The 15,668-nt window shown below is 47.2% G+C and overlaps 1 non-coding gene across 1 annotated transcript; it reads right to left on the minus strand.

Moving 5' to 3' along the window:
• Nucleotides 1-12,445: 12,445 nt before the first annotated feature.
• On the minus strand, nucleotides 12,446-12,586 carry LOC121481715. The gene has a single exon (XR_005985380.1). It is a non-coding gene; the product is annotated as a U4 spliceosomal RNA (small nuclear RNA).
• Nucleotides 12,587-15,668: the final 3,082 nt, after the last annotated feature.

Below are 15,668 nucleotides of genomic sequence, written 5' to 3' on the forward strand. Positions count from 1 at the left end.
TACTCAAACTCAGGAACCAAGAAAAATTCACCTGAGGAGACCTATTGAAATGCAGATTCCAGAGCCCCACCTGCAGAGCGTCTGATTCAGTGGGGCCCAGGAGACATTTTCATCAAGACCCTCGGATTATTCTGACACAAATAAATCACCAAGCATATGGCTATTAGTGACAAAATCACAGCCACGCCAGGCTGAGGTTCAGTTTGCCTGTACTCTGGTGGGAGCTGTTCTCAAACACATCCCCCGTTACTGTTCACAATTCCTTTTCCTTATGGGAGGGAGGAAGCCAGGGCTGTGCTAGTGAATGTTTTAACTGGCTCTCTTCAGAAGGAATAAAAACAAACAAGCAAAAACTCTGATTTATAGCATTTGCCAATATCCATGGTGTAAATGCTCATACCACGGCTGGTAGCAAGCTACCAAAGGGACATCGCTGAACACTGAGTTGGGATATGTGGCATGGCCCCTTGCAAGCTGGTAGGAATCAGCTCTGGCAGCTGTTGGAGGAAGCCCCGGTAGGGGAGGGCACTTACTTCCCTGGGCCTCAGTTTCCCCACTTATAAAATGAGAATGCACAAAGGGCTTCTGATCTCTGATAGAGTATGCTTTACTCATTTCTAATTAGTAGGCCTTACCCAGGTCTGTAGGTTTAGAGAAGCCAGATTTAGGGGGTCTGGTGTGCCAGGGCACTCAGAGACAGGGACACAGACTGGTCACAGTTCTGCTCATCCCTTCGTCCTTAGGAGGGCAGAGGAGCTCACAGGCTGGATGGAAGGAGCATGGGCTTCAAACCCTGGCCAAACACTTACCGAGCTTCTATAAGCCTCAGTTTCCCTATCTGTAAACTGCAGGAAATAACACTGTACCTACCCCCACAGAATGGCCATAAGGACCAAATAAGATAAAGTCTGGCACATGGTAAGATTTCCATAAATATAAATCTCTCTCCTTGTCTCTGTTTCTCCCCCTTACCTGTGATGGTTATTTTCCAGATTTTACTAGAGCCTGGTTGGACCAAATAGCCAATTTCATTTATAAGCAAAATAGAGAATCACCCACACTGTATGATTTGAGGTGAAGATCCTTCAGACAAAAGCTTAAGATATATATAATGTATATGCATTTGGATATACACACATGGGGTGTGTGTGTGTGTGTGTGTATGTGTGTGTGTGTCCCTCCACTACTCTAACACGGGGGCTGAACTCCCAACACTTAAGTCTTTCTAAATGACTTACAAAGCAAAAGACCACTAGGAACACACCTGTAGTGAAACAAACTTGGGGTCGTTACTTGCTGCGTGAAGGACACGGCACTCCGTGTGGCCACTTGGGCTGTGTCAGGGGGTCTAGGAGGGGCTGGTTGTAAGCAGGAGTTTGCTCTGCGTTGGGTGTTGTCCGAAGGCAGAGGCAACCCAGTGAGTAGGCATCTTTTTATCTAAGACACAGAAGAATGGAGAACTAAGTCTATAATTGGTAAAGAAACCACCACCACCACCCCAAGATTGCTAGAACTCATACAGCAATTTGGTAGCGTGGCAGGATACAAAATCAATGCCCAGAAATCAATGGCATTTCTATACACTAACAATGAGACTGAAGAAAGAGAAATTAAGGAGTCAATCCCATTTACAATTACACCCAAAAGCATAAGATACCTAAGAATAAACCTAACCAAAGAGGTAAAGGATCTATACCCTAAAAACTATAGAACACTTCTGAAAGAAATTGAGGAAGACACAAAGAGATGGAAAAATATTCCATGCTCATGGATTGGCAGAATTAATATTGTAAAAATGTCAATGTTACCCAGGGCAATTTACACGTTTAATGCAATCCCTATCAAAATACCATGGACTTTCTTCAGAGAGTTAGAACAAATTATTTTAAGATTTGTGTGGAATCAGAAAAGACCCCGAATAGCCAGGGGAATTTTAAAAAAGAAAACCATAGGGATCCCTGGGTGGCGCAGTGGTTTGGCGCCTGCCTTTGGCCCAGGGCGCGATCCTGGAGACCCGGGATCGAATCCCACGTCGGGCTCCCGGTGCATGGAGCCTGCTTCTCCGTCTGCCTATGTCTCTGCCTCTCTCTCTCTCTCTCTGTGACTATCATAAATAAATTAAAAAAAAAAAAATTAAAAAAAAAAAAAAAAGAAAACCATAGCTGGGGGCATCACAATGCCAGATTTCAGGTTGTACTACAAAGCTGTGGTCATCAAGACAGTGTGGTACTGGCACAAAAACAGACACATAGATCAATGGAACAGAATAGAGAACCCAGAAGTGGACCCTGAAATGTATGGTCATCTAATATTCGATAAAGGAGGAAAGACTATCCATTGGAAGAAAGACAGTCTCCTCAATAAATGGTGCTGGGAAAATTGGACATCCACATGCAGAAGAATGAAACTGGACCACTCTCTTGCACCATACACAAAGATAAACTCAAAATGGATGAGAGATCTAAATGTGAGACAAGAGTCCATCAAAATCATAGAAGAGAACACAGGCAACACCCTTTTTGAACTCGGCCACAGTAACTTCTTGCAAGATACATCCACAAAGGCAAAAGAAACAAAAGCAAAAAAGAACTATTGGGACTTCATCAAGATAAGAAGCTTTTGCACAGCAAAGGATACAGTCAACAAAACTAAAAGACAACCTACAGAATGGGAGAAGATATTTGCAAATGACATATCAGATAAAGGGCTAGTTTCCAAAATCTATAAAGAACTTATTAAACTCAGCACCAAAGAAAGAAACAATCCAATCATGAAATGGGCAAAAGACATGAACAGAAATCTCACAGAGGAAGACATAGACATGGCCAACATGCACATGAGAAAATGCTCTGCATCACTTGCCATCAGGGAAATACAAATCAAAACCACAATGAGATACCACCTCACACCAGTGAGAATGGGGAAAATTAACAAGGCAGGAAACCACAAATGTTGGAGAGGATGCGGAGAAAAGGGAACCCTCTTACACTGTTGGTGGGAATGTGAACTGGTGCAGCCACTCTGGAAAACTGTGTGGAGGTTCCTCAAAGAGTTAAAAATAGACCTGCCCTACGACCCAGCAATTGCACTGTTGGGGATTTACCCCAAAGATTCAGATGCAATGAAACGTCGGGACACCTGCACCCTGATGTTTCTAGCAGCAATGTCCACAATAGCCAAAGTGTGGAAGGAGCCTCGGTGTCCATCGAAAGATGAATGGATAAAGAAGATGTGGTTTATGTATACAATGGAATATTCCTCAGCCATTAGAAACGACAAATACCCACCATTTGCTTCAACGTGGATGGAACTGGAGGGTATTATGCTGAGTGAAGTAAGTCAATCGGAGAAGGACAAACAGTGTATGTTCTCATTCATTTGGGGAATATGAATAATAGTGAAAGGGAATATAAGGGAAGGGAGAAGAAATGTGTGAGAAATATCAGGAAGGGAGACAGAACATAAAGACTCCTAACTCTGGGAAACGAACTAGGGGTGGTGGATGGGGAGGAGGGCGGGGGGTGGAGGGGAATGGGTGACGGGCACTGAGGCAGACACTTGACGGGATGAGCACTGGGTGTTTTTCTGTATGTTGGTAAATTGAACACCAATAAAAATTAATTTAAAAAAGAAAAAAGAAACCACCACCATCCCTTGTGTGCCTGAGAGGGGGACGTTGGTCATTTTTACGATTTTTCACAGTGCTCTTGCTTCTGTCTGCACTCAGATGTGGCTATGGAGTGGTATGTTTTTGCCTTGCCATGTCATGATTACAGTGACCTTGTCTGGTGTTAGGATTCTGTGAACTTGTTTATATTCTGCAGGAGAATGCCATGGCCTAGCTGCGAGTGCCAGGCCAGCAGACCCCTTACAGGGCCGCTATTTTCCTTCTCATTTTATTTATTCACAGAACCTTTATTGATGTCTTTTAGGCACCATCGCACCTACCATCTCATTTAAACTTCATAACATAATCCTGTGAGTGACAATTGTCTCCATTTTATAGAAGAGGAAACTGATTCTGCAAGATGAGTGACTTTCTACATTCATCCAGAAAGGAAAAAAAAGAAAGAAAGAAAGAAAGAAAGAAAGAAAGAAAGAAAGAAAGAAAGAAAGAAAGAAAGAAAGAAAAGATAGTCCCTAGGGACTTGAATTCAGAACCTTCTGGCTCCAAGTCCAAGGCTCCTCCAATCAAGCCACTCCCTAAGGAGTGAGGCCCGGAGAGGCCAAGGACCACCCTGAAAGAGATGGCTGGTCCTGGGAGGACTGATGGGCACTCCAGGTCCCTCATGAAGGCGACAGCTCAAAGGGAGTCCTGGGCAGGCCAGTGAGGTGCACAACTGACTGTTAGGCACGCAGTGGTTTGCTATAGCTGAAGAGGCAGGCACCTGGGCTGTGTGTCCCACACTTGCCAGTAATTCCCCATGTGACCTGGAGTTCAGTCATTTCCTGGCCTTGCGCACTCAGCTTCTTTGTCTAAAAATGATCTAAGAACTCCTGAGCTCAGGAAATCTATGAATAAATACTGAGTGAATGTGTGAAATGGAGGAAAGAAGGAAGAAAGGAAAGAAGGAAGGAAGAAAATGTAGAGGAGAGGAAAAAGAAAATAAAACTTAACCATTAATTCTGCAAAAAAAAAAAAAAAAAAAAAAAAGAAGGAAGGAAGAAAGAAGGAGGGAGGGAAGGAAGATGGAAGGGAGGAGGAGGAAGGAGGAAGGAAGGAAGGAAGGAAAGAAGGAAGGAAAGAAGGAAGGGGGAGGGGAGACTGACCAGAAACAGATTTCCTACAGTCAGTATTCTGTTTTGTTCCCTCTTTCTCCTCTATCTGGTGTGGACGGTTCCAACCTCTGCTGCGGCCCCGTCCTGCGGCCCCCTGTCCAGGGCTCCCCCAGCCCAGTGGCCCAGCAGCAGCTGCTGATGTGGTGGCTTCTCCTGGCACCCCACCCCCCTTTCCCGCAGCCCCCTCCAGCTCCGCCCTGGTTCCTGAGTCCAGGGTCCTTCAGATTCAGACCTTAGAGGGGGCGGACTCCTGTCCTGGAGATGACCCAGTCCTACCCCCTCAGGCCCAGAGAGGGGCCACGATGGACCCATGGTCACCTAGCAACTGAGCACGAGCCACGATCCCAGGCATCCCAATTCCCAGCTCCACCTGCTTATATCTGGGGGAAGGCCTGTTTTTATTTGGAGGCTGCCAGTTGTAGTACATTCGGTATGTTGATCCCACACGTGTTTGTTGACCAGTCTCCTGCACTGGATTCTGGAGACAGAGAGAAGAATAAAACACCGCCTGTGCCTCTAGGGAATTCTAGTCAAGTAGGGAGGCAAATAAATAGGTAATTACATCATGAGTGCTCTGGGAGCTAAGACAAAATGCTGCCGGAAGATGAGGAGGGAGCTGGAACTGCCAGAAATGGAGAGAAAGTCAGGATGCTTGAATTTGAAGAATGGGTAGGAGTTGGCCATGGGGAGAGAGGATGTGAGGCAGGTAGGCCTGGCAGTCCTGGGTGGCCACTTAACCTGTGGGAAGATGTTGGAGCCATTGAAAAGCATGGCGGAAGTCTCCAAGACTCCACCATGGTGGTGGTGATGCAGGAAAAAATGGTCTTGGAATAAGAAAAAACCGTAGGTTCTGGTTTCAGTTCTCCCAGGGAGTCACAGGATGCCTTTAAGCAAATCACTCAGTCTCTTTGTGTCTCAACTACCACCTCTTCTCTCCATGAAGATGTCCATAGACCTCAGCTGTAGAGCTGCTCTATCCAATATGGTGGCCACTAGGCCCAAGGCACTACTTACATTTAAAATCATTAACATTAAATTAATTTAAAATTCAGCTCCATGTTTCAAATACACAAAAGGCCCTGGTGGCTAGTGGCCCCAGATGGGACAGCACAGATACTGAATGTGATCATGTCGGAAAGTTCTATGGGCAGTGCTGTACCAGAGGCCTGTGGTTCTGAGAAGGGAAGAGATATGTCCCATCACAGAGCAGCCTCTCCAGCCTCCCCACTTGCCTGTTCAGAAGGAGATCCCCCAAAAGAGGGTGGACACACCATTCTACTGCCCAGCCCCTGGTTCCTGTCACACGATGACCCGGCCCAAGAAGACAGGGGTTCTCTGTCCCTTCGTCAGTACATGCTACGTTCTGACTTCACCAGATGGAGACCTCTCACGGCACCTTGCCCATAATAGGGGACTTCATAAATGTTCAGCTAGTCCCCCCTACCCTGCCTCAGTTTCCTCCTGAGGAAACCAAAGTCCAGAGTAGCCTTGTTCAAGACTCAGACCTCCAGATTTCCGAGCTATCTAGAAGGATGAGATTTTGGGTACTTTAATGGTCTTAGGCCATTAAGGGTCTCATTTTATCTTAGGCATTTCGGGTTTTATTTAAGTCGTAATCCAAGTGATGCCACTTGTATGGTCAATCATGTGACCTTTAGTGTTGCTTTATCTGGGGCTACAGGTGTGACCGTGCGCTGGAGCTCGCAGGAATCGAACAACGGAAAACGTTGTTTGTGCTGCACAAGACTCGTATAGGATGTGGCTCAATGGCTTAACAAAAAAAATGAAGTAGCAAGTAGAATCCATATTTTGTTAAAAGGACAGGAACTTACTACCTAGTCTGTCTGAGAGGGATAAGTCAGCACCCTGTAAGGGAGGGAGCGAGCGGCCTCATCGTCCTCCCTCCACAGACAAGGGCACAGAGGCTGGGGTACGCGATCTGCCCAAGACCTCACAACTACCAGGTGGTGGAGCTCAGTCTCACACACGCAGTGGCCTCAGCACCCAGAACATTCATCTGGACCAAGAACTCTCTTGACTCTGCAGGTGTTGAATATCAGGACTTGAGGGAGGTTCCAGATCATCTAGTCCAACCCATTTCCTTAATCACATGGATGCTGAAGACCATGGAGGGGGGCATCCTTACTCAGCACGCTTTTCAGGGCAGACTTTAAACCTGAGCGTGGGTCTCCCGACTCCCGTTTGGTCTTCCTTTTGCTTCACTACTTGCAAAGAGCCTAATAACTAAAATGACCCCTGAGCATCTTCTGGTTGCCCAACTTGTGCTGGATGCTTTTGTGGGAAAACCAAACCCAAACCTTGGACTGGCAGAGAGAAGCCCTGGCATCAAATCTTACCTTATCCAGGGACCTTAAGGGACTCGATTTACATCTCAGCCTCAATTTCTCCAAATAAAGAATAGAGATCTGATTACTGAAGCAGAGTGCTTGGCACAAAGTAATTGCTCAGGAAATAGGAACAGGTTCTGAAGATGCAGGGCCTGCCCTTCAGGGTATGGAGGCAAGAGTCACAACACGCAAGGAGGGATTGGGGGACCTCAGGCTCGCTTGTCAGGTCAGACAATGAATGTTAGGATGATCAGGGGGCAATGGGGGTTGGCTCTGTCTGGCACAGGAGCCTTTAACCTTGAGCTGATGGGTTCTGGAGAAATCCTATGGAAAAGGCTGGCCTGCAGGAAGCAGATAGGACACTAGGTGGCACTGGTGGCCCACCTGGGAACGGGAGAACTCAGCAGGCCGCCCCAGCCGGGTGACCAGCGCTTCCATTATGGCTTCAAGGAGCAGAGGGATCTGGGGGTCTACAGAGGGAGGGACCCCGGGTGCTGTGCCCCGGGAAAGGATAAACAGGAATTTCACACTCCCTACCAGCCACTCTGTCAGGTATTATCTCAGTGTTCCACATAAGGCGCTGTGACTCACAGAAATTAATTTTCCCCAAGGGATACTATGAAGAAGTGGATTCGGGATTTGAATCCAGGCCCTCTGCTTGCAAAGCCCACCGTCTTTCCAGGAAAATAGGTTGCTACCAGCCAGTGGAAATCCCTCTATTGAAAGAGGCCACCCAGGATGTTACGGGAGGTAAGACCAGGAATTAGGAGGCAGAATTAAAACCGCCTCCTCTCCTGTGATCTTTCTGCACCAATTCCCAGCCCCTTTCACCTGGGCTGCTGCAATAGCTTCCTAATCTACTTCCCTGCTTCTGTTCTTACACCCCTAACGGTCTGTTCTCTAAGTGATTGTATTAAAATGAGACCACATTATTCCCCAGTTCGAAACCCTCCAATGGCTTCTTATCCCAATTAGAACAAATTCCTTACCAACCCTACAGGCAGTGGTGTGCTGGTAAATGCTTAATAATGGGCTCTCAGGGGTGGGGAGCCCTGATTTGTAACATTTGCTAATTGTAGAATGCCTTCTCCCTCCAAGGCCAGTTTCAAGCTTCCAGTATGACATCACTGGACAATGAGTGCTCCAGAGCCCGTCTGAATTGGCTCCAGCACAGTGCTTCACCAAGGCCCCATGTGAAGGAACTGGTCCCAGACTACTTCTCCAGAGGAACTTCTTTTCCTACTCCCTCTGTTCCCTCTGCTGGATCCCTAGGTTTCTTAATGTTTCTTGGATATAGCAAGCACACTTCTACCTCAGGGCCTTTGCACTTGCTCTTCTCTGTGTTTGGGTTGCTCTTGCCCCAGATCTGTGTGTGACTTGCTGGACTTCATCCAGTTCTCTGCTCAGATGTTGCTGAGAGGCCTTCCCTGAACAACTCACCTAATATATATATATGAACCCCTGCCCTCTGTCACTAACTCTGCTTTATGTTTCTGTAAGGGCACCAATCAGTGGTGATAAATGTTAGACTTTTTTATACTTAGTTGTCTAGGTCATTATTGTATTCCCATCCCTAGAACAGGCCAGACTCAAAGAATGCACTCAATAAATATTTATTGGATTAATAAATGAGTAACTGTCTTTCCTCTACATGGAAGGGGACCCACTTGCAGCTTGGGTCAAACCCCACTCAGGCTTAATGACTAGACATCTGAGACCCCACTAGCATCACAGCGTGGGAGTCTTGAGTCATTGGCATTAAATGTGGTATGGATGAGGCCCCAGAGGCCTGAGGAGAAACCATCAAACCACAAGACAGGGTGATTATGTAGAGAAAAATTAATCTCGCTTACGAAAAGTCTACATACTAAAATTCCAAAACACACGAGGAAAGCTAAAGCTGATAATGCCAACAAAATCAGTAACTGGTAGAATGACTCCACTACAGACAAAAACAAGTAAAAGAATTATCTAAAAACAACTTCAAAATCGATGTTGAAGCTCTTCAAATAACATCCACCCATAAAAAGAGAAACATAAATTATAATATTAAAGCAGGAAGAAATGAAAACCATTTCTAAACTCTGGGGATGAGAAATACGGTCATGGAAATTAACTGGGGAGACAAAATAAATCTGGCTTGAACACACTAGAAGATAGGATTCATTATTTGGAAGAGAGAATTGGGGATCTCACCTAAGATGCAACAGGGATAAAGGGCAGTGGAGAAGTCAGAGGGGCTCTATGGGCCGCAGAGAGGTTGCAGCCCGGGTTGATGGGTGCCCCTGTTCCCTTGGCTGATCCTTGCACTCACCTGAAGACCGCTCTGTACAGGACCACACCCTCGGCCTTTCCACCTGAGAGCATTGTCTGGCTGCAGGAGCCTACTCAGCTTGCACAAAGAGTGGGCAGAGTCCTGGGGCATTGGCCCCAGGAAAGACCCTCAAGCAATAGGGGACATTAACTAATGTTAATGGATAAATGCTTCACCTTCCTTGCCCCTTAGTGGGACAATTATGCAGCCTATTTCACACAATCTCCCATAGCCCCCCCCCCCCCCCTCCATAGGACCTCAGTGACTCCCAACAGGAACCTGCTCGTGGTCAAATCCTATATCTCTCCTCTGTCTCATTTCCCCACTTCTTCACTGCGCTTCCTGGCCTCATTTCCCAAATAAATGACTTGCATCCCAATCCTTGTCTTGGGATCCATTTTGGGGAAACCCAAACTAAGGACAGGAAAATAACTGTGGCTTACACAAGATACAAATCCATTTCTCGCTCATGGAGTAGTGGCCCATCATTAGGAAGTTTAGGGCAACCTCATAACGTCATGGAGATGCCTTCTATCTCAATTCTACTTTAAGGTCTAAGATGACTCCACCAAGCTCCAGCCATCTCGTGCATTTTCCAGATGGCAGGAGGAAGGGCAGGTCAGAGGGTAGCACACACGCCTTTGCTTTAAAGACATTCCAAGGAAGTTCCCTGAGACTCATGCTTTTACCCATTGGGCAGAACCCAGTTATTTATCCATTAAGTAGATAGAAGGAAGAAGTATAGTCATTATTCCAAGCGGCCGTGGGCCTAGTTACAAGTCAGAGATTCTATTTCTAAGGAAAAGGGGGAAAATAGATACTGGGGAACAACTTGCATTGTATGCCCCCAAGCAGTGAAGAAGTTTAGGTCTACAGAATGCCATACAGGAGTTCCAGGAGGGCACGGGGAGTGCAGAAGAAGCAAGATTAAAAAAAATAAGGCTGAGAATTTTCCAGAATTAAAGACAGACACGAGAGCTCAGCACTGAACGGAGCAAGGAGAAGTAAATTCACACCCAGACGTGCTGTAGTGAACCTACAACATACCAAGGATAAAGAGAAAGCACCAAAGCCACAGCAAAGACACCTCGGCCTCCTGGGGCCCCTCATCCAGAACCAGGCCTCATGCCGAGGGGTCACACGTCTGGTCACGGAACCTGAGTGGAGCCTGGCCCCGGCCCCACCTGGGGGTCCTTCAGTCCCTCAGCCCCCCAAGGGAGTTGAATTCCTGGCTGCTCCCCCGGCTTCTGCACCCTCATCTCTAGCTTCCATGTTACCTAGCCCCTTGGGTGTCTCTTACATTTCTGGGCCTTAAAAATGTTTATCTTGGATTTGAGCACGACTTTTCCTGTTTTGAATTTATCTTTTTTTTTTTTTTCTTTAATCATTGCTCTAAGTTTAATGCATGGAGGTGGGATTCAGAACATGAACGTATAGTACCGTCTTGACCAGAAGTCTCTGGATCCTTTGGATCTTCCCAGAGTGGAGACCCTCTGCCTATGAAGAGGACTGTTTCCAGCAGCCAGGCAGGCATATAGGGGGAACGAAGAAACCTGCCCTTCTGGAAGCTTCTATTTTCTTCTCCAAGGAGACACAGGCTCTGGAGGACCCGGAGAGCCCCCCTGAATAAAGCTTCTTTGGGCCTCCTGGCCTCTCAGTCTCCTGGTTCATTGCCCCCTGACTGTCCCAAGTCATTCCGTCACAGGGCTCCCTGCCAACACTCCACCTCAAAGGTCCTCACTGATGCGGGGCTTTAGGTGTTCATGGCCATATTTGAATTTCAACAAGGGACTCATAAAGATGTTTTCATCTTTAAAATGTACAGGAATGGAATTCAAATGGTGGAATGACAGGCTGTGTGTGGGGTCGATTGGCTGGGTCAGAGACATCACACCTGGCTGGCGGGGAGAGCTTTCTGACGACAGGAGCTGTCCAACAAGGCGTGGGCTGCTGTCACTGGAGGAACTCAAGCGGTGGACGGCTGACCTTCCACTGGGCGCCAGGCGGGGCCCTGGATGGAAGGATCTGGAGGCAAGACGGAGGGTTCTGGGAGAAGCAAAAGAAGCAGCTGAAAAGTGTCACTAAGATGTTCTTACTGCTCTGAAGCCAGCCTCGCTCCCCACGCTGATACGTTTCCAAAAGCGTATCCTACGCTGCTACCCTGAGAACGGGGTGCCTAGGTCACCTTTTGGGGGTCTGGCCCCTGAATGACAGGGTTGGACTCAAGCACAGGGGTTCTCAGAGTCTCCGCCAGCAGATCTTAGGGTCCAGGCCACGAGGAGCTTCCCCTCTGCTCCCCAGAACTCAGCCCCCTCAGTCTACCCCACGCATGCTCACCCACCTGCGTGACCCGTTCAGAAGAGGTGATCCCACCTGCCAGTGCGGCTGTGCTTCAAAGCCTGTGTTATCTTTCATGTTTCACAGTTACCATAGCAGTCAGATTTATCTTCATCTTTTACAATTCAAAAATACTAATGGAATTACTGGTTTTGTCTGTGTTTTAAAGCCATAGCATCTTTTTCTTTCACTGCTATCCCTTAAAATGTCCTCAAAGGGATAAATGTAATCCCAGAAAGACCTTTTCAGGAAAAAAATGGGTACTTTTCCCCCAACTTTACTGGGGTTTATAGCATGACTGGCAGCACAAAAGAGTTTCTATAGCATGATTGGTGTCATACAAGGGGGTCTCCTAAGGGCCCTTTCACTGTCCACCTCTCTTCTGGGTCCCGGCAGGTGAAAGCAGGGTCCCTGCTGGCCATTGCATTTGTCATTGCTGGTGGCTTCTTGGAGGAAGGAATTGTGTGCTTCGTCTTTACAGTGCAGTCCCGTTCTTCCCATTTTACAGATGAGGAATCAGGGCTGAGAGAGGTGAAGTGACTTGCCCAAGGTCACACAGCCAGGGAGAGGCTGAGTGCCCTACTCTCTCTCAACCATGTTCTCTCTACATCCTCTAGTTGGTCTCTGGCCTTTTCTCAGGATTTCTGCCTTTTTTTTTTTTAAATAGTCTCCATAGAGACTGTCAAATATTGCCAATGCTGACCGTATTTCAAGTCCTCACCGCAGGGTATTGGGAAAAGTTTTCAAATAGCAATGATTGCACCTGAGAGAAACCGCATTTGCTGCAATCCTGCCACTGCGCAAAGCTTGGGAGGATTTTTGTTCTGCTTACGCAAGAATTTCTATGTGGATTTTTTTTTTTTTCAGGATTGTATTTATTTATTCACGAAAGACACAGAGAGAGAGAGGCAGAGACACAGGCAGAGGGAGAAGCAGGCTCCATGCAGGGAGCCCGATGCAGGACTCGATCCCAGGACCCTGGGATCAGGACCTGAGCCGAAGGCAGACAGACGCTCAACCACTGAGCCACCCAGGCACCCCTTCTATGTGGATTAGAGCCCTTAGGTCATGACACAGTGTCTTCAATTTTAGCTTTCAGCTGTGTGGCACTTTGCATTTTGAGATACCTCTTCTGATTATCAGTATAATATGCGATCTGTTCTTTGCTAACTTTTGGAGGGTAACTCTTTATTTTAAAATAATTATAGATACGTAGGAAGTTGCCAAAAATAGTGCACAGCGGTCACATGACCCTTCCTCCAGGTTCCCCCTGCCAAAGGGTACCTATCAAATCAAACCCAGGAAATCCGCACTGGTACAATGCGTGGGTACAGTTCTGTGTCATTTTGTCACACGTATAGATTTATGTCACCACCATTGTAACCGAGATACAGAACATCCCATCATCACGAAGTTCCCTCATGCTGCCCTTGACTCTTACATCACGGACTTTCCTCCCACTCTCTCGAAGCCCTGGCCATCGCGAATCTTCTCCGTTCCCGTCATTGTTTTCATGTCTAGAATGTCATATAAATGGAATCCCACAGTCTGTAACCTTTTGAGATTGCCTTTTTTCACTCAGCATAATGCCCTTGCCCTCTGTCTGGGTTGTTGTCTCTATCCACAGCTGGTTCCTTTTTATTGTTAAGTAGTACTCCACAGGGCCGGGAGTGGGTACAGTTTTGTTTTGTTTTTTAAGAACTTGGACGTCCAGAAAATATACAGAAAAATATAGGGGAAACAATCCCAAGCCCCCAGATTGGAGGGGGGAGTCTCCTGGTCTCCCTCTGGCCCAGGTGAGGACTGGCATAGGGAGAAGACAAAGCCGCGTGGCTGCTCCCTCTCCTCCCCTCCGTGGAACTCCAGCTGGCTGTGAGGACTCTCTCTCTCTCTGCATCTCTCTTTTCTTTTTTCCCCTCTCTTTCTCCTCACCCCGTGTGTCTCCATCTGCCTCTCTGAGTCAGTCTCTCTCTTTTTCTCAAACCACAAAACATGGCTAAATGCAATTTCCATTGAGTGCAAAATCTTGTGTCTGTGCTTCATTATTCTGTCTGGATTCGTACATGTTTTCAATTGCATAATTCCCCTCCTTCCTCATTTTCTCCCCAAGACTTTCTCCCACATAATATGAGCATTTGGGGGCCAGCTTTTGACAGTTCTGCCTTTGAATGTTGTGAAAAGTGGAGCGAGTGCCTCTTTCAGCCCTGCACCACCAGGGAAGCTTGGTTGGCAAGCTCCCCGGGGCTGCTGCAGTGCTTTGTCCCTTAGGCCAGGCCCGGGTGGGTGGCGGGAGTGTCCCTTTACCAGCCCGCAGGAAGGCCAAGGTTGCAGCACCTGCCTTAGAAGAGTCCGAACAACATTCTGACCCTCCTGACCCTCCACCCTACTGACGACCACATCGTCAGGGCCAAAATCCCCTCCCTGGCTACTCAAGAGTCTTAAGCATCTGGACCGACCCTCTTCGTTCATTTAAGCCTTTGATCTTTTATGACTGGAAAGTATAGTCTTTTGCTCCAATAGCCACTGCAGCTTTGAAATGGAGTGTCTCAAAAATAACCTAGACATCCAAGAAGTGAATAGTTAAATACATCGTGAGATGTCCTATATAGGATCAAACATTAGAAAGTCACTAAAAATCATGGTTTGGTAACTCAACAGTTGAGCATCTGCTTTCAGCTCAGATGGTGATCCCTGGGGTCCTGGGATCGAGTCTCTCATGAGACTCTCCCTGCAGGGAGCCTGCTTCTCCCTTTGCCTGCATCTCTGCCTCTCTGTGTGTGTGTCTCTTGTAAATAAATAAAATCTTTATAAAAAATCATGGTTTGGAAAGTTCTCAGAATAGGAAAGTATGCACAATATACCGTTAAAATCCCAGTGATGTAAAAATACTTAAGTATGGAAGAATGGCTTAGAGAAAAAGCACCAAAGTGTTAAAGGTTCTTACTTCTGGATCGAGGGATTATAGACGACTTTTCAATTTTCTCTTAATGTTGGCAATAAACACGTTTTATCTTTACAATCAGAAACAAATATGCGTTATTAAAACTAGATGAAGCCTGCTGTATACAAAGTCACTTCCCTAGCCCTCCAGTCAAGTGGTGTTGGAGAGCATCTCCTCCCCATGGGAGGACCCTTGTCCAGGCACCTTTCCTGGAGCTTAGGCACCTGCTGCTGGGCCAGGCAGGTGAAGAGCAAGTGCTGGCTGCCCTGTCCCCACCCTCCCCACCACTTGTATTTTTAAATGGACTTTGCAGCAGAGTGGGCAGGTCCTGCCTGGCAACTGCATTTCCACATGGCACTTCTGGAGCCAGGGACTGTCCCACACTCCTGATGCAGTGTCCTTGATTGTCCTCATGGCCTCCAAGTGGATTAGATGATCCCCTTCACTCAGGGCAGCCATGTAGTCTGGCCTCCTGGGAGCTGGCATAGGCATTGGCCTTCCAGACGTATGCATAGAACCCACAGCTCCCTGGTTCCAGCTTGATGTCCTAGAAAGAGCATGGAGTTCTAGAAGCCTGGACCCTGCCATTAAGTCCTGCCTGAGAGAAGGGAACCTGAGAGAGGACAATCAGTCCCATTTGCAGTAGGAAAGTTACATCTAGTGTCTGGGGACCATTTTCTTGACCCAGGGATTTTTAAGCCAGTTCTAAGTGCAAGCGACAGTCTGTAGTCTGGCTGCTGTGGTAATGACTTAGGGCTGGGCTCTGGGGCCAGCCTGCCTTGGCTCTAATCCCAGCTCCACCACCTTGGGCAAGTTTTCTTCCCCTCTCTGTCCCTCAGGTCCCTCAACTGCAAATCGGGGGTACCTACTTCATAGAATCATGGCAAGGAGTAATGAAGTTGATTCGTGTAGAGTCCTGAGAGCTGAGCAGCGTAGCCCACAGCAAATG

The sequence above is a fragment of the Vulpes lagopus genome, chromosome 23, assembly GCF_018345385.1.
Source record: "Vulpes lagopus strain Blue_001 chromosome 23, ASM1834538v1, whole genome shotgun sequence".
NCBI lineage: Eukaryota > Metazoa > Chordata > Mammalia > Carnivora > Canidae > Vulpes > Vulpes lagopus.